The 19,658-nt window shown below is 37.7% G+C and overlaps 1 protein-coding gene across 2 annotated transcripts in view; it reads left to right on the forward strand.

Annotated features, from left to right (window-relative positions):
• The window catches only part of TENM3 (teneurin transmembrane protein 3), a 756,540-nt gene that overhangs the window by 219,213 nt on the left and 517,669 nt on the right, over positions 1 to 19,658 (forward strand). The window lies entirely within an intron of this gene.

A 19,658-nucleotide genomic window follows, 5' to 3' on the forward strand; every position in this document is an offset into this window, starting at 1 on the left:
GTGGCTTCAGAACATTGGCATATGTAAATATATACATTATTTTGCATTAACTGCATAGTCAGCTGTTTTGCTGTACTTTTGTGCTTTTTCTGCCTTAATACATTGTACATATGCTTTAATATAGGGGCCATTTGAAATATTTTTTTTACATGAATGCAAAGTTATGTATTACTTTAATGTACTTTGCTTTTAATGTAGTAATTGATTGATGCAGATTCTGTAAGCACTGCAGCAAATCTGCACTTAGGAGTATTCTCTGGAGATCAGAGAATGTCTGCGGCCTGGGTTAACCTATGTATGTATGCCTGTGAATACATGTGTGCTGTATGTTTTATACATTATGTATGGACTTACTCGGCTGTGCTGATTTACTGAAAGGCATTTTTCCTGTTACAGATTCTGCATTTATTTATGAAGCAGTGGTTACTGTGACCTCTTACAGATTGCATTTTCTTTCTCTTCTGCTTGCAATGCTCATTACTTTTTCAGTATGGTATTATGGCTTCCGTATTTAAAATAATAAAAAAAAATGTAATAGACCTTTTGGATTCTTTTATTGTAAAAAATTTGATGTTAAAGTGAACTTGAAGTAGTTTTTTAATGCATATTACATATTGGCAAAGAAAGTGAATAGCTTTTAATAATGGGAACATTAAACAAATGCTAGCTAGAATGATGCATTCAAAGAAAAGATTAGTCTGAGAATAACGTAGATTTATTTTTAGTTTCATTAGGTGTTTAAACATTGACAAAATATGAGTAAAGTTTTAGTGTCTATAAAACAAAGGGAGCTGCCATGTTGTAACTTAGGTTACCTTCTCTGCTGTAGCCAATCAGGGAAAGTTATAAATAGGTCACTAGAGTGTGCAGCCAATAGCTGTGTGGAACATAACACTGTTCTGCACTTCCACTTCTAACAGGAACTTAAAAGCTCTCAATTTCAGAATGGAATTACAGGAAAAGGGTACAAAATATATAATGAAATTATACTTTTTTTTAATAAATACAATTTATCATTTTATATTACCATCTCAAAGTGTTTTATGTCCCTTAAATGTGGGTGGTCTATTATATATTTCTCCAACATTGGTGTGTCCGGTCCACGGCGTCATCCTTACTTGTGGGAATATCTCTTCCCCAACAGGAAATGGCAAAGAGTCCCAGCAAAGCTGGCCATATAGTCCCTCCTAGGCTCCGCCCACCCCAGTCATTCTCTGGGGTGACTGGTTAAGAGTATGTGGTGTTTAGTTGTAGTTTTTTTTTATTCTACTATCAAGAGTTTGTTATTTTAAAATAGTGCTGGTATGTACTATTTACTCTGAAACAGAAAAAGATGAAGATTTCTGTTTGTGAGAGGAAGATGATTTTAGCAGACAGTAACTAAAATCGATTGCTGTTTCCACATAGGACTGTTGAAATGAAGTAACTTCAGTTGGGGGAAACAGTTAGCAGACTTTTCTGCTTAAGGTATGACTAGCCATATTTCTAACAAGACTGTGTAATGCTGGAAGGCTGTCATTTCCCCTCATGGGGACCGGTAAGCCATTTTCTTAGTCTCAAACAGAATAAAGGGCTTAATATGGGCTATAAAACTGGTAGACACTTTTATGGGCTAAATCGATTGCTTTATTTGGACATTTTATACATGTTTATGCTGATAATTCACACTTATAAACTTGGGGAACGTTTTTTAACGTCAGGCACTATGTTGGACACCTTTTCCAGTCAGGAAGGGCCTTCCCAGTTGTAGGCTGAGCCTCATTTTCGCGCCATTACTGCACAGTTTTTTTTGAGTGCAAGACATGCAGATGCATGTGTGAGGACCTGAAAGTAGTTGGAAAAGTTCCTAGAAGGCATCATTTGGTATCGTATTCCCCTCTGGGCTTGGTAAAGTCACAGCAAAGGCTCTAGCTGGGACTGTATAGGGGTTAATTCTGTAACCGGCTCCGGTTTCGTTATTTTAAGGGTTAAAGCTCTGAAAATTGGTGTGCTATTTCTTCTGCTAGAAGAGTTTCTGAGTTTTCTGCTCTGCAGTGTTCTCCACCCTATCTGGTGTTCCATGCAGATAAGGTGGTTTTGCGTACTAAGCCTGGTTTTCTTCCAAAGGTTGTTTCTAACAAAAATATTAACCAGGAGATAGTTGTACCTTCTTTGTGTCCGAATCCAGTTTCAAAGAAGGAACATTTGTTACACAATTTGGACGTAGTCCGTGCTCTAAAATTCTATTTAGAAGCTACAAAAGATTTCCGACAAACATCTTCTCTGTTTGTCGTCTATTCTGGTAAAAGGAGAGGTCAAAAAGCGACTTCTACCTCTCTTTCCTTTTGGCTTAAAAGCATCATCCGATTGGCTTATGAGACTGCCGGACGGCAGCCTCCTGAAAGAATCACAGCTCACTCCACTAGGGCTGTGGCTTCCATATGGGCCTTCAAGAACGAGGCTTCTGTTGATCAGATATGTAAGGCAGCGACTTGGTCTTCACTGCACACTTTTGCCAAATTTTACAAATTTGATACTTTTGCTTCTTCGGAGGCAATTTTTGGGAGAAAGGTTTTGCAAGCCGTGGTGCCTTCCGTTTAGGTAACCTGATTTGCTCCCTCCCTTCATCCATGTCCTAAAGCTTTTGTATTGGTTCCCACAAGTAAGGATGACGCCGTGGACCGGACACACCAATGTTGAAGAAAACAGAATTTATGCTTACCTGATAAATTACTTTCTCCAACGGTGTGTCCGGTCCACGGCCCGCCCTGGTTTTTTAATCAGGTCTGATGAATTATTTTCTCTAACTACAGTCACCACGGTACCATATGGTTTCTCCTATATTTTTCCTCCTGTCCGTCGGTCGAATGACTGGGGTGGGCGGAGCCTAGGAGGGACTATATGGCCAGCTTTGCTGGGACTCTTTGCCATTTCCTGTTGGGGAAGAGATATTCCCACAAGTAAGGATGACGCCGTGGACCGGACACACTGTTGGAGAAAGTAATTTATCAGGTAAGGATAAATTCTGTTTTTATAATCCTCAGTTTTAATACCTCATCTACCTCTATGAATATTTGAGCCAGTAGCATGTGCACCACCTGCGCTATGTATTTCTACAGCAGTGCACTCTCAAGCCTCTAATAATATCAGATATCTCTACACTAGTGAATACATTAACTTGTTAATATGAGGAGAGTCCACGGCTTTATTAATTACTTGTGGGAATACAGAACCTGGCCACCAGGAGGAGGCAAAGACACCCCAGCCAAAGGCTTAAATATCTCCTCCACTTCCCTCATATACCAGTCATTCTTTTTTTTTCTTCACAGGAATTTAGCAGAGAAGTGTCAGAAGATACAAAGTAGTTCCTTATGGGGGGTAGTACCTTTCGGAATGGGACTGGAGTTTTAAGAAGTCTTGTCAGCCTCTCAGTGAAAGCATTGATGAATGTTAGGGTCTGGAGATGCAGGGAGAGTCTTTCTGCGAACCCATCCAGACTCTTATTAACAGCTCCTAAGCAATCAGTGTTGACGAGTTTCACTGCCTGCTTCTTTCACTCAAGTCCATGTCAGGAGTGATGCTACAAGACTGCCAAACTTGAGAGGCTGTGTGCCTGCCAGAGATTCTGGTAAGATCTTTTCATTTTTATACAAATATGATAATGCAAGAAGATAGGGTCACAGTGTGACTCCTTTTATCTGTATGGAAGCAAGGGTTAATATCTCCGGAAGGGGATTATTGAACAGGGGGGATTTATTGCATAATTTACTTTATTATGTTTTATGCTGTGACATGTGTGAGATGAGGCTCAGGCAGATGTTGGAACATACAGGTTTTTACTTTTGTTTTTGGTTAGCTGCGCAGCCTGTTAGGTTTGGTGTGCTTTTTCCAGTAGCAGGGGCGGTCCTGCATGGCGCACCACGTGACCGGGTGTGGTCACACTGATTTCCTCTTTTCCTGACCATGCGGTTTACCGGAGACAAAGCAGTTTCTCTGTGGGGCCTGGGTCATAGGAGGTGGTAAATGCCCCAGCCATTGGGGGTATAAAGGTGCCATTTATCTTTTTCTATAGTCCATCTTACAAGCACATGTTATGGAGGTCTCTGACGCTTTGGAGGATACTCCCTCTTTACCTAAATCTAATACCTGTCTATATTGTGAGGAGGCTACAGTATATCCGCCTGCTCAGTTATGTTCCACATGCCTTGATAAAGTAATTTTATCTAAGAAAACAAATATGTTTAGTACCACTGAGCCGTCCACCTCTGAGGAGTCTCTGTCCCGTGAGGTGCGTTCCCTGATGTCATCTCCTATTACACATGCTGCTTCCCATTGCACTGCTAATCCTCCTTCTGGAGGGGCTCTCTTTTCGCCAGACTTTACTGAACAGCTACAAACGGCAGTGTCTGCGGCCTTCAGTGCTTTACCTTGCCCAGCTAAGCGCAAGCGAAATGTCAAATATTGATATCCTTCCCAGGGGTCATCTACTAACTTATTGGATTTATCCGATACAAGACTATCCAATGATTAGGACACATCTGATACTACAGAGGATGCTCTTTCTTGGTCGGAATCTGCTGCCTCTAAGCCTCCAGCTGCGGAGGAACCAGACTTTAGATTTAGGATTGAACACTTACACTTTCAGTTAAAGGAAGTTTTGGCTACTTTAGAGGTTCCAGAACCAAAAATACCTGAGGAACCTTGTATTCCTAAACCAGATAAGGTCTACGAGGACAGGGTTGTACCACAGACTTTCCCGGTTCCTGTAAAGATGGCAAATATTATTAAGGATGAATAGGAAAGTCTTTGTTCGACTTTTCCCCTTCTTCCTTTAAGAAATGATTCCCAGTTCCGCACTCTCAATTAGAGTTGTGGGTTTCCGTCCCTAAGGTGGATAGCGCTATCTCCATGCTTGCTAAACGCACTACTATCCCGCTTAAGGATAGTTCCTCGTTCAAAGAGCCCATGGATAAGAAGCTAGAAACTCTGTTGAGAAAGATGTTTATTAATTTCAACCGGCAGTGGCGGTTGCTGCAGTGGCTGGAGCCGCCACCTATTGGTGCGACTCTGTATCTCAGTTAATTGAGGTGGAAGGTCCCCTTGACATGATCCAGGAGAGAATTAAGACCTTGAGAGTGGTTATTTTTTTTATTTGTGATTTGTGACAAATATGCAGATTATTCGCCTGAATGCCAAGGCGTCAGGTTTTTCAGTACTAGCACATAGGGCACTCTGGCTTAAGCCTTGGTTTGCGGACATGACTTAAAAATTTAGACTTCTTTCCCTGCCATTTAAGGGGAAGTTTCTTTATGGTCCAGACCTGGACACAATCAAATCCACAGTCACTGGAGGCAAGGGTGCCTTTTTACCGCAGGATAAGAAGAACAAGCCTAAGGGACAAGGTCCTAATTTCTGTCCCTTTTGTGCTGATAAACCCCAACGGCAGCAGCCCTCCGCGAAGCCTGTTCAGCCCAAGGGAACTTGGAGACCGACTCAGTCTTGGAATAAATCCAAGCAGAATAAGAAGCCTGCCAAGTCAAAGTCGGCATTATGGGGCAGCCCCCAACCCATCTTTGGACTGTGTCGGGGGCAGACTATCTCTATTTCTGGAGACTTGGCTGGGGGACGTGCAAGTCCCTTGGGTCCTGGAGGTCTTCGCACAGGGGTACAGGATAGGTTTCAGATCTCATCCACCCCAAGACAGATTCCTTTTGTCAAACCTGTCTTCAAGGCCAGAAAAATGGGAGGCCTTTCTAGGGTGCGTGATGGATCTCTCCTCCCTGGAAGTAATTGTACCGGTACCTCTAGCAGAAAGAGGTCTGGGATACTGCTCAAACCTTTTTGTGGTCCCAAAGAAGGAGGGAACTTTTCACCGATTGTGGACCTAAAGTGCTTAAACAAGTTCCTGCCGGTCCCATCGTTCAAGATTGAGACGATAAGGTCCATTCTGCCCTTAGTTCAGGAAGGACAGTTCATGACTATGATAGACTTAAAGGATGCTTACCTTCATGTTCCAATTCACAAGGAACACTTCAAGTTCCTGAGATTCGCGTTCCTGGACCAGCACTTCCAGTTTGTTGCACTTCCATTTGGTCTAGCTACTGCCCCAAGAGTCATTACAAAGGTTACAGAGGGATAGCAGTAGCGCCATATTAGACAACATCCTGGTTCAGGCTCCATCCTGTCGGTCGGCAGAGGATCATTCAAAAGCTCTTCTATTTCTTCTTCTATCTCATGGATGGAAGATAAACTTAGAAAAGAGTTCCCAGTACCAGGGTGGAATTCCTGGGTACGGTAATAGACTCCATATCCATGAGGATATTTCTTACAGACCAGAGACGTTACAAGCTAACTTCCAATTGTCTTGCCCTACAGACCTCCTTAAAGGGACATTATACACTTATTTTTTCTTTGCATATATGTTTTGTAGATGATCTATTTATATAGCCCATAAAGTTTTTGTTTTTAAATAAATGTATAGTTTTGCTTATTTTTAAATAACATTGATCTGATTTTCAGACTCCTAACCAATCCCCAAAGTTTTATGTAAATACCGTCAGCTACCTTCTCCAGCTTGCTCCTGTTTTTGTAAATGGTCTTTTCATATGCAAAAGAAAAGGGAGGGGGAGTGTCTTATTTCCCACTTGCAATGGGCTTTCCAGCTAACTTTTCAACATAGCTAAACTGAGAGTTTCTAAGTAAGTCTTTAAACCGTTTTATCATGTATTTTTATATCAGTATCTGGGCATCTTGTTCTTTATAGTAGTGTCTATTACATGCAGTTATATGAAAATGAGTGTATACTGTCCCTTTAAGGCCCTCTGTGGCCCGGTGTATGGAGGTAATTGGACTCATGTGTCCAGCATAGACATCATTCCATTCGCCAGGTTCCATCTCAGGCCTCTTCAACTGTGCATGCTGAGTCAGCGGAATGGCGACCACTCGGATCTGTCACAAAAGATTTCTCTGGACAACCAGTCAAGAGAATCGCTCTCTTGGTGGCTCTATCCAGATCACCTGTCCCAAGGGACATCCTTCTTGAGACCATCCTGGGAGATTGTGACTACGGACGCAAGTCTCTCAGGATGGGGAGCTGTTTGGGTGCCAGTAAGGCACAGGGTCTGTAGACTCGAGAGTAATCTCTTCTCCCGATCATTATTTTAGTTTCCTAACAATGAGTGAAGTATTTTGAATTCTGGAATGGGCAGAGGCCCACAACTGCTCGCTGTCAGCGATCCACATTCCGGGTGTGGACAACTGGGAAGCGGATTTTCTCAGCAGACAATCCTATCATCCGGGGGAATGGTCTCTCCATACCGAGGTATTTGTGGAGATTTGCAACAGATGGGGGACGCCGGAGATAAATCTCATGGATTTCCCAACTCAATTCCAAGCTACCCAGATACGGTTGCAGTCCAGGGATACTCAGGCAGGGCTGATAGATGCATTAGCAGTGCCTTGGAGGTTCAGTCTAGTTTACATTTTTCCACCGTTACCACTTCTTCCTCGGGTAGTCACCGGCATCAAGCAGGAGCAAGCTTCGCCAATACTAATTGCTCCATCGTGGCCGTGAAGGATGTAGTTTGGGAACCTGGTGGGAATGTCCTCATCTCCTCCATGGAGGTTACTTTGTCGCAGGGATCTGCTGGAACAGGGTCCTTTTGTTCATCAAAATCTAGATTCTCTGAGGCTGACTGCGTGGAGATTGAATGCCTAGTCCTAGCCAAGAGAGGCTTTTCTGAAAGAGTGATTGATACTCTCATTCAAGCTCGAAAGCCGGTCACTCATCGCATCTATCATTAGGTGTGGAGGACCTACTTATTCTGGTGTGAAGAGCGTGGATTCCCCTGACATAAGGTCAAGGTTTCCAGGATTTTTTCTTTTCTCCAGGATGGTATGGAGAAGGGCCTTTCTGCGAGTTCCCTAAAGGGACAGATTTTGGCTGTATCTTTATTTCACAAGAGGCTTGCTGAGCTTCCTGATGTGCAAACTTTTGTTCAGGTTCTGTCTAGAATCAGGCCTGTGTTTAGACCTACCGCTCCTCCTTGGAGTTTAAATCTAGTTCTTAAGGTTTTGCAGAGGGCTCCGTTTGAGCCTATGCATTCGATTGACATTAAATCACTATCTTGGAAGGTTCTTTTTCTACTGGCTATTGCTTCGGCACACAGAGTTTCTGAGATGGCGGCCTTCCAATGTGAGCCTCCTTACCTAGTTTTTCATGCTGATAAGGCTGTTCTTCGTACTGGGTTGGGTTTCCTTCCTAAGGTTGTTTCTGATCGTAACATCAATCAAGAGATTATGTCCTAATCCTGCTACACCGAAGGAACAGTTACTTTGTAATTTGGATGTGGTTTGAGCTTTGAAGTTCTATCTTTAAGATATGAAGGATTTTAGACAGACTTCTTCCTTGTTTGTTGTCTATTCTGGGAAGTGTAGAGGGCAGAAGGCCTCTTCCACTTCCTTATCTTTTTGGTTGAGGAGTATTATTCGCTTGGCATATGAGACAGCGGGACATAAGCCTCCTCAAAGGATTACGGCTCATTCAACTAGAGCTGTGGCTTCATCCTGGGCCTTTAAGAATGAGGCCTCTATGGAGCAGATTTGTAGGGCAGCTACCTGGTCCTCCTTACATACCTTTTCAAAATTTTACAAATTTGACGTTTTTGCTTCGGCTGAAGCAGCTTTTGGGAGAAAGGTTTTGCAGGCTGTGGTGCCCTCAGAATAAGGGTCCGCCTCTCTTTTTCCTCCTGTCTTCGTTCAGTGTCATCTAGAGCTTAGGTATTTGTTTCCCACAAGTAAGCCGTGGACTCTCCTCATATTAAGAAGGAAAACATAAATTATACTTACCAGATAATTTCCTTCCCTTCTGTATGAGGAGAGTCCACGGCTCCGGCCTATATTTTCTTCGTTGGGTGGGCCTAAATTTTCGTTTTTCTTCTGGCACCTTTTTATACCCTGATATTTCTCCTACTGTTCCTTGTTCCCTTGGCAGAATGACTGGGATATGAGGGAAGTGGGGGGGGTATTTAAGCCTTTGGCTGGGGTGTCTTTGCCTCCTCCTGGTGGCCAGGTTCTGTATTCTCACAAGTAATGAATGCAGCCGTGGACTCTCCTCATACAGAAAGAAAGGAAATTATCTTGTAAGCATAATTTATGTTTTTTTACTATTATAAAACTGGACATTTGTACACTTTTCTGGGGATCAGATTCTTTCCATGGATATTTTAACAAACAACAGGTTTAAGGATTTCAAAAATAACTTTGGCCCAAACTGAAGCACCCTAGGAAAATGCAGTGGAAGAATCCAAACCCAGTGATATGAACAAGCTTTGAGGTATTCTTCAGTTATATAAGAAAGAATAATCTCAGGCTATGCAAGCCTCTGCGGTCCAGCTTTATTAGGGAAGGCAAAGTTATATTAAGGGCTAAATTTATTAAAGGGACATTAAACACCTCAAGATATTAATATAAATTGTTTAATTACATGTTGTAAAATAGCTTTGCCATATACTTTCATTATTTATTTTGTTCTCCTTTCCTGTAATTTAATTATTAATATTGTGCGCTTTCCAATTCATGTTAAACATGGAAGAGCAGACACAGCTATATCCCACACAGTCATTGGTTGTACACTATAGTGAGCAGTTTATAACCATTCCTAATTGGCCTCATCAAAAAAGGTAACCTAGGTTACATTATGGCGGTACCCACTGCTTTATGGACATTAACTTTATCCTTATTGTTTTTCAATATTTTTTTTTTTTTTTTAAATAAGATTTTTATTGAGGTTCAGTTCAAGGTTTACAAATAATAGACGTCATTACATATGAAACAATGCAGCAATAAATGGTTACATAATTGCCATCTGACATATAACAAAATAGATATATGTATATAATACATTAATTTATGGCTTTTACAATCTTTATATATGAAAATAATTGCCATACAAACTGTAACCCAACTCCATGTTATATGAGGTCACTCTTGGACCCCGAAACTGTATGCATAATATGTCGTTATAGCTGGTAAACTGAGACAAAGAAAGACCACTCATGGGTCCCAACTGATGTACCTCTTTTTTTTTTCCTTTTTTTCAAATTTATAGCATAAATAACATTATATAACAATCATAATATCTTATGAAATTATAAACACGACCAACAATTTATATAACAACCTTATATAAATATCAAGAGGGGGTTTCTAAGGGATATATTTTCCCATGCTTACCAAGTAAGCCGACGGTATTGGGGGGGGGGGAAGATTAGGTTTACAAAATAATATATACCATGGAGTAAAACATAATATATAAAGAGTCAAATATTAGGTGGTTCATGAGTCTACCCTCTTATATCATATTAGTCACTCGTGATTAGTGAGGACAGTACTCACAATGCTCATGGAATTAAAGTCAAGCCTCATCTCAACTAAGAGTGAGTGGTGAAAATATCCACTAAGGTTTCATACTGTTCTATGTTTCTTTTAAAATTTAACTAACTATAACTTATATGTATACCTGTGGTTATAATAGCATAACACCTGAGATCGCTTTGTTCAGTATACCATGTTTAGTATTTGAGCACTCTTATATGGAAGGGCCAAATAAACAATAAGGCTATTCAGACTGGGTAAAATATAGCAATAATGCTGGAACTATATACCTGAGAACACTAAAATGCTATGATTTATCTAGATACTGGTGGGCTAGGAGACAGTAAGGCACTATGTATCTAAGATACCCCAAAATATAACTAAGTCAGTCGACAACAATGGAATAATAGCTAGATCACCCCGGCCGCAGGTAACCCAGCCAAACATGAAAAAGATATTTGCAATGTCTCCAATCTAGCCCCATGAAACTTAAATAGTGTCTCAAGCATTATTATATATCAATCTAAAAGCTATAGTATTTTTCCCATAATTGTAGCCTAAAAGTTCCTAGGGTGTATAGATAGAAGCATGTCTCTCATATATTAAAAATCTGGTATCAAAGGAAAGAACTGTATAGCTCTATATATTTTAAATGTCACTTATTAGAAGAAACAATCTAGAGATAAATCTTATCTCTGGGTTGAACTAAACTTTCCGTTGGGTAGAAATAAGCAAAGTGGATTACAATTAGCATTTTGTCATCGTAATTTGACTGCACTTCTGGTATAGAGGGTTAAAACTGTGTAGGCCTGTAAAAAATAAAGTCTCTAGATTAATATGAAACACATCTTAGTTCAGGTAGACAATGAGCAAACCTACATCAAATATATATATATAAACATTAACGCGGTAATTATTAAATGCAGAATTATGTGAGCAGGACTATCAAGCAAATAAGCCATCATAAAAGGTAGGACCTGCGCAAAATCAGGAAATCAAACTAGCAAATATTGACATATTTAAGCAAGCCATTATCCAATGCCACATTTATACTGTCTCTTTGAGGTCACTGATGAAAGTTGTGAAGGCTCCGCATAAAAATGTCTCTCAGTAGCTTCGATCAGAATATCACTTCTCGTCCTGTACCTCTGAACTATATTCTGCCGGTAGTGGAGGTAGTCAGGGTCTAATACAGTCTCTCTTGTAGGTGTCAACACTAACCTGACAACTGGAAGTTTTCTAGATTCCTCCGAACTAATGCCGGTATAGACTACCATGTGTACTGAGTCCTTTTCGAGATCCTTGGTGACTACCGTATGTGGTATCAAAAGTTCACCTCCACCATTTCGGGGTTTGCGTGTAGGTAGGGATAAGAGACCCTTCTCAGGACTGTGAAGCTTTATTATAGATCCAGGATTAGGTAGGGAAGCGGGTTCAATAAGTGGCATCGTATTCATCAGCCTTGTCTGTTGCGCAGTTAAAATACTTTCCGGCGCTGCTGAATCATCTCCCTGTTGTCCCTCCTTGAATGCTTTCTGAATTGCCGTTAGGAAATGTTTTTCAAGTATAGCCCAGCGTCTGCATATCAGATCTTTCAATATTTGTGACTCAGTAGAAAGTATATGCTCCATATTTAATCTTCTTAGAGTACTTAGATGTGTAGCGCTAAAGATTTGTATGAGCCAGCTATAATGGCTACTCAGCTACGATGTATTGAACTTAAATGGAATTTCCAGGCTTAGAAACTAGCATTTGAAGTTGTGATAGATGTACTCAGCATACCTGTTTCTAAGACACAATTTATATTGTACTAGCAGTAGAATTTAGTAGAAAAATGACCAGTATTAGTATATATCTCCAGGAGCTCTATAAAAATGTGTCTTTCCTCCATGATGGCTAGCTCCGCCCCCCTTGTTTTTCAATATTTAAACAACTAATAAAATTGTTAAAAGTACAAATTATTTTCAGACTAACCTTTGCTTTGAATACATAGTTCAAGCAATGATTTACTTATGGCTAGATGACAAGTGTAGCATATTTTAATGCTCCAGCTCGAGGTTTAACTGCGCTAGAAGTAAGCTTCTTCTGCTCATCGGGTTGCGCTTGTATTATTGTGTTAAAAGAAAATTGAACTTATACTATCACATGCACGTTCACGTGTTCCCCCCATAGAAGTCAATGGAGCAAAATAAATGTAAAAAAAAACAACCTAACAACCAACTCGCACGCAAACCCTATTTCATATTCCAATGTTTTATATATATATATATATGTGTATATATATATATATATATATATATATATATATATATATATATATATATATATATATATATATATATATATATATATATATATATATATATATATATATATATATTAGCACAATAGAGAGCACTCTCACTTCCAAAGTCCATCAGTGCCAGCAGGTAAGTATACAGGATGAAGGATGGCACTCACTGGTATTTTAATCAAAAAAAGTCTATTTAATCAAGCGTGACGTTTCGGGGACACACTCTCATCTGAGGAAGGGGAGTGTCCCCCGAAACGTCACGCTTGATTAAATAGACTTTTTTTGATTTAAAGACCAGTGAGTGCCTTCCTTCATCCTGTATATATATATATATATATATATATATATATATATATACACACACACACACACTCTCTCTGTCTCTCTCTCTTCCCTCTCTCTCCTTTCTCTCTCATGTGCAGAACATTGGAATGTGAAATAAGTACAGCAAATACACACTATAACACTTTATTAAATTGGAATATTGCATAAATATGAATTTACATGTTTTCATCTACTTAATTGCACAGGGCTCCAATGCACTTTTTATATATATATATTTATATATATATATATATATATATATATATATATATATATATATATATATATATATACACACACACACACACACACACACACACACACACACACACACATCCTTGAGCCCTTATACCTTTTGTGAGCAAATTATTTTTAGTTATTTTTTTTAGATGGTGTTATGATTGTAACTGTACTTTGTAACGTATTTTTAAGTGTCTTGTGCAACTTTTTGTTTTTGTTTTGCGAAACAATTAACCAGAGCTCTGAGGACGCGTTAATCATTCTTGCGTAAATAACGATTGCGCTCCAACGATCATGTTTACTTTCAACTTGTAATACGAGCGGTAAACTCGATGAGCGCAAACACATGCAATAAATCCCTTATTGTTCGCTCGTAACTGTTAGCGCTTTACTCGTAATCTGGCTCTTACTGTTTAATGTGTCTTTAACCTTCATTCTCAGCTTTTTCAGCTTTGTAGATCAGATTCCCATGAGCGAGCCTGCTGCCACATATTTAAGAAACAGAAACCATTTCTTTTTTCTCTCCCCTTTTTCCTCTCCCCCACTTCTGAGGTTGTGAGATCAATCACCCTGATACTCGTTCGTTCGGGGTAATCAACATTTCCTGCTCTAGCGTAATTGGTTGTGCCAGAGCAAGGGGCGGCATTTCACAAGAAAACTCTTGTGCTTTGTTAAATTTCTCTGTGCAATGCAACATCACAAGTGTCGATTGCAGGGATAGGAAATCTAGCCATAAATGTTACAGATCTTGAAAAGATCATTAGGTTTATAGAGTTTATACACACCCCATTTGGACTTCCATACTCTCCACTGTGCCACAACAACACTATCCTCAGGCTACTGTTTCCCTCTGCTGCCAGCCTGCTCCAAAACCTCAGTCTAAACATCACACTTTATTGCAAGAGGTGCTCTGAGCTATCGCCTTCTTCTAGTTCAACAACCTGAGTCCGCATGGAATGCAGTAGTACACTGGCACTTGCCAAGAGCTGATCCTTATACGCAGAAATGTCTAGATTTTGAAACCCTTTTGGATTTTCTGTGGACAATAGGACCAATGCGGTAAAAAGGGGCACTCCTGTAAAAAAAAACATATTTATATATTATATATTGCCTTAGTATTTGTATAATTAATTTACAGGCAATTGCAGAATGTTTTTTGTGCTAGGTGAAGTGTTTGTGGTAAGAACCTGCAACAAAATTCACTTTTCATTTCTGTCCACATCAGCTCTGACACCTTTTACAACAATTTATTGTGCAACTCATTAGTAGACTGCTAACTGTCCCCAATTAATTAGCAGCCGCTGAATGATTAATCAAGACTGTAAATCACCGCTGTCACCTGTAGAATTTTTTTTATGAAGTTAAAAAGACTGATTTCTAGGTGATACATCAATCTTGAAAATTCATGACTATGCTAAGGATTGCTATACAACAATTACAAACAGAGGCAGAGCGTTTAATACACAGAAAGAAAAGGAAGACAGATATACATATTTTTTTGGGGAAAAACACTACTTTTGAACTGTATAAATTTGCATATATCTAAAATTTAACAAAGCTACAGATCTTGCTTAGCAAACATTTTTTGTTACGCAGGTTGTGTAATATTCAATAATAGCTGTTCTATAGAGAATACCAGACAACCTTAACTTTCCTTTTTAACTCTTCACAAATGTTTTTTAAATTTAATACAAATTAAAACCCTCAGTTGTATGGCATAGATATTAGTTTATTTCTATTTTGAAGTAGACTATTGCCTAGATATGCAGAGGTTTTTAGACAAGTTTAGGTCATTTTAACTCCCTTGAGCTGTCATTTTACCAACTAGATATAAAATTGTATATGTGACTTGCACAGAGATAACATCCGCAGTTCTTTAGGCATAGATGTTTGATAGCTGACAGCTGTTGTAACATGTAATGATGTGTGAGGATGTGTCAAGAATATTTGAGTAATTTACCAACTTGCCTTATAAGGCTATGTTTTAAGGACAAAGGCATTTTTTATTGTTTCATTATTTCTGTCATCCATCTTCCTAGAGGTGTTGTCATTTTGATTTATTCACTGAGAGTGGACATTATTTCTAAGATAGATTTGTTAATAATAATAATACAAAAAAGTTTACTATGTTTCTTTCTTGATTCTGCACCAGTCTTGAAATTCTAAAGTTTATAGAAGGAACAGGAAACCATTGATATTGATTATATATAACATTTACCATCAAATTAGTAGTTCTATCTATCTATTCTTGAATTTTCACTAAGCATCCTCTGATTATTTTCAGTAGATGCCCTCCTGTTTTAAATAAGTGCTAATTCCAGAGAATTAACCTTTCCAAACTTAGAGATATAGTCAAGCATATTGATTTACAGACATAGTTAAAGGGACACTCAATACATATGCTGAATATGCAAATCTACAGTGTTGACTGGTCCTTTAATACGCACCCTATATTGATGCAGGGTATTGATCAGCAGACGTGTGCTGATGCATGGGTTGTGTGAATATTGGAGGCACGTTTCCAAAATGACAGAACAGAGCATGTTTTTTATAATGGCTAGCAGAACAGACATATATTTTCCACTTGATTGGAAATGAGAAGCTTATATGCCCTAGAGTAATTTAGTACCATAAAATCTGTAAAAAAAAAGAAATAAAAAAAATAAAAAAAAAAGCAAGAAGAGCTTTTATATGACATATAAAAAAAAATGCTTAAATGACATTAGATATTGTTGCTTCCCATTTTACAGATGTAAATATACAAATATTCTGCAATCCAAACTATTCCAAATTTCAAACCTTTTCCGTTTGGATAAAGGGTTTTGTAACTATATAATAATTGCACAATTGAGCTGTACATGAAACCAGGTTCTAAAATATCAATACAAATCAAAGGCTGCACTCTCAAATTAAAGTATATGTATGTGTGTATGTGTGTATGTGTGTATATATATATATATATATATATATATATATATATATATATATATATATATATTAACCACTTTGGTGTCAGTGATTTTAAGATCTTCCGAGGTTTATGTTAAAGAGACAGTCTACTAGAAAATCTTTATTGTTTAAAAAGATAGATAATCCCTTTATTACCCATTCCCCAGTTTTGCATAAACAACGCTGTTTTATTAATACGCTTTGTACCTCTGTGATTACCTTGTATCTAAGCCTGTGCAGACTGCCCCTTATTTCAGTTTTTTTGACAGACTTGCAATTTATCCAATCAGTGCTGACTCATAAATAACTCAATGGGAGCGAGCACAATGTTATCTATGGCTGTCTAGCTGTTTACAACTGTCAAAATGCACTGAGATAGGAGGCGGCCTTCAAGGGCCTAGAAATTAGCATATGAGCCTACATAGGTTTAGCTTTCAACAAAGAATACCAAGAGAACAACGCAAATGTGATTATAAAAGTAAATTGAAAAGTTGTTTAAACTTGCATGAAATCATGAAAGTTTAATTTTGACTAGACTGTCTTTTTAAGGACAGTTGTATATACACACACACATGTTTATACACACACATATATATATATACACACACACACACATTTATATATATATATATATATATATATATACACACACACACACAAACAAACAAACGCGCACACACACACACACTTTGGAGCAGATATTCTCTAGTGGTTCTTTCCTACCTGCTTTCTGACATGCGGAACCTGACAAAGTATATGCAACAAAAACAGAACTTGATGGTAAGGTAGTGCATTTTTTAATACAGATCTGACTTTAAGAGAATTATTTATTTGATCATATTCTCATTAATTTCTGCATCTGTAGTTTTTATTAAAGGCATAATAAAATAAAAATAAATAAAGGAAAATATAACTAAGCTTACCAGAGTATTTGTATTTGGAGAAATACTTTCTGCATACAACAAAGCATAGATTAAGCAGTTGCCTATACACAGTAAATAAAAAAACCCATAACAGTTAAACATTGATGAATCCCTTTGAACGTGTTGTGGGAAATCCCACTGTAATTTATGCTTTATCTGCTTTTGAACTATTTAATTAAATATTAACTGTATGGTTGCTAAAGTTTACGTGTGTTAGTGTTCAATGATTTATAACGAGCTTGGGATTAAAGCCTCATCAGTATTTTTTCCCTCTGTAAAATATAAATAAAATGTGAAATAAATTATATATCATAGGCCCAATGACTTAAAATAGTTTGGGGAAAAGTCAATATCTCAGCTAATATGTTACCAGCACTAGAGTAATGAGATTCTCATGATAAACATAACAAAGACTGATAGACTACATTAAATTACTGTAGGAACTAGTTAAATCCCTACTAAATAAACACTAAACATAATTCCCCACTAACTAAAAGGAACATGAAACCCAAATGTTTTTCTTTCATGTTTTTCATATTATCTAATTTGCTTCATTCTCTTGATATCCTTGGTTGACGAGCGTATCTACATAGGATCAGTAGCTGCTGATTGTTTGCTGCACATAGATGCCTCATGTTATTGGCTCAACCATGTGCTTTGCTATTTCTTGAACAAAGGATATCTAAAGACTTATGCAAATTAGTTAATAGAAATAATTTGGAATGTTGTTAAAAATTGTATTCTGTATCTAAATCATGAAAGAAAATGTTTGGGTTTTATGTCCCTTTAACAAAGCACCATTTATATTGGGCTAACAAAATTACAATTTTATATGTTTTTAAAAACCTTGTGTTATGTATTTAATTCGTCCAGGGATTTAAAAAATCCTATCTTGATATAATGTAGTGCATTTTTATAATCATATCAGCCATAGAAAACTTGTAGAAAAGGGACAGTCAACTCCAATTTTTTTTTTCTTCATGTTTCAAATAGGGCATGCAATTTTAAACAACTTTCCAATTTACTTTTATCACCACTTTTGCTTTGTTCTCTTGGTATTCTTAGTTGAAAGCTAAACCTAGGATGGGTCATAAGATAATTTTTAAGCCCTTAAAGGCCGCCTCTTATCATATGCTTTTTTATTTGCTTTTCACAACAGGGGAGAACTAGATCATGTGAGCCATATAGATAACATTGTGATCATGCCTGTGGCTTGTGGCAGACACTGCACTAATTGGCTAAAATTAAAGTCAATAGATAATAAATTAAATGTCATGTGATCAGGGGGCTGTCAAAAGATGCTTAGATACAAGTTAATCACAGAGGTAAAAAGTATATTAATATAACTGTGTTGGTTATGCAAAACTGGGGATTGGGTAATAAAGGGATTATCTTTCTTTTTAAACAACAAGCATTCTGGTGTTGAATGTCCCTTTAAGAAAAGGAAACACCAAAAATATAATGCAGAAGACATTTATGTTCTTATTCATGCAATGATTTGGATGTATGAGGGATTTTCTCAATTTATTTCTTTGGACCTAGTTGCTGAGGGATTATAATAGTAGAAAAACACAAGATGTATTTTTGGAAATACAATTATATTCACCATATGAAAATTAATGCATTATACTATTTTCTCATATAACAGACCTATCAGTTGTCCCTATTTGAGAGATATGGTCCCTAAATCTAAGCTTTGTCCCTGTGAAACAGCTGTATTTCCCTATTTGCAGAATTTCCCTTAGATCTGCACATAGACCACCCAGATATGTCCAAAAACTATCCAAACACCCACTATCACCTGTGACTACGGATAGGCAAAAGTGTTTATATTTGAATGTTAGAACAAATGTTATTGTAGAAATTCGATTTACATAATCAAATGTTGATAAGAACGAATATTCTTAAAATTTCTATATCCGAATGTTATTTACAGTTTTTTAATGACCCTTTCAATTTTGAATGTTCATAATTAGATTGAATGTCCACAGTAGAAATTTCAAATGTAACATTCGATTTAACAAATACTATTCAGAAGTTCAATAGTTCATGTGGTAGGGAATTTAGTAAATTCCGATCCAGTACCAGCAGATTATTTAATCTGCCCCCATACAAAAAGCTTGATCCTCCTTTTCCTACAGAGCACCACAATTATGGAACGTCCTCCCGCACACTTTAAAACCTTCCCCAAGCCTAGAATCCTTCAAGAGATCCCTGCCTGCATATCTCAAAACAGAATGCACCTGTCATGGTTGATTATATATTTCCTACCTGTTCTATGTTAAATTTTGCATATATTATGTATTAATATTGTTTTTGTATTTTATTGTACCCTATTGTATCAATGCAATGTTTTGTGAACCCAGGATATACTTGAAAACGAGAGAAATTTCAATGTATCCTTCCTGGTAAAATATTTTATAAATAAATTGATACATGATAGATAAAAAATATATCAATTTGAATGTTTCTATTTCGAATATTGCATAATTTGAATATTACATTTAAAGGGACAGTCTACACCAGAATTGTTATTGTTTTAAAAGATAGATAATCCCTTTTTTACCCATTCCCCA

The sequence above is a fragment of the Bombina bombina genome, chromosome 2, assembly GCF_027579735.1.
Source record: "Bombina bombina isolate aBomBom1 chromosome 2, aBomBom1.pri, whole genome shotgun sequence".
In the NCBI taxonomy this organism is placed as follows: Eukaryota; Metazoa; Chordata; class Amphibia; order Anura; family Bombinatoridae; genus Bombina; species Bombina bombina.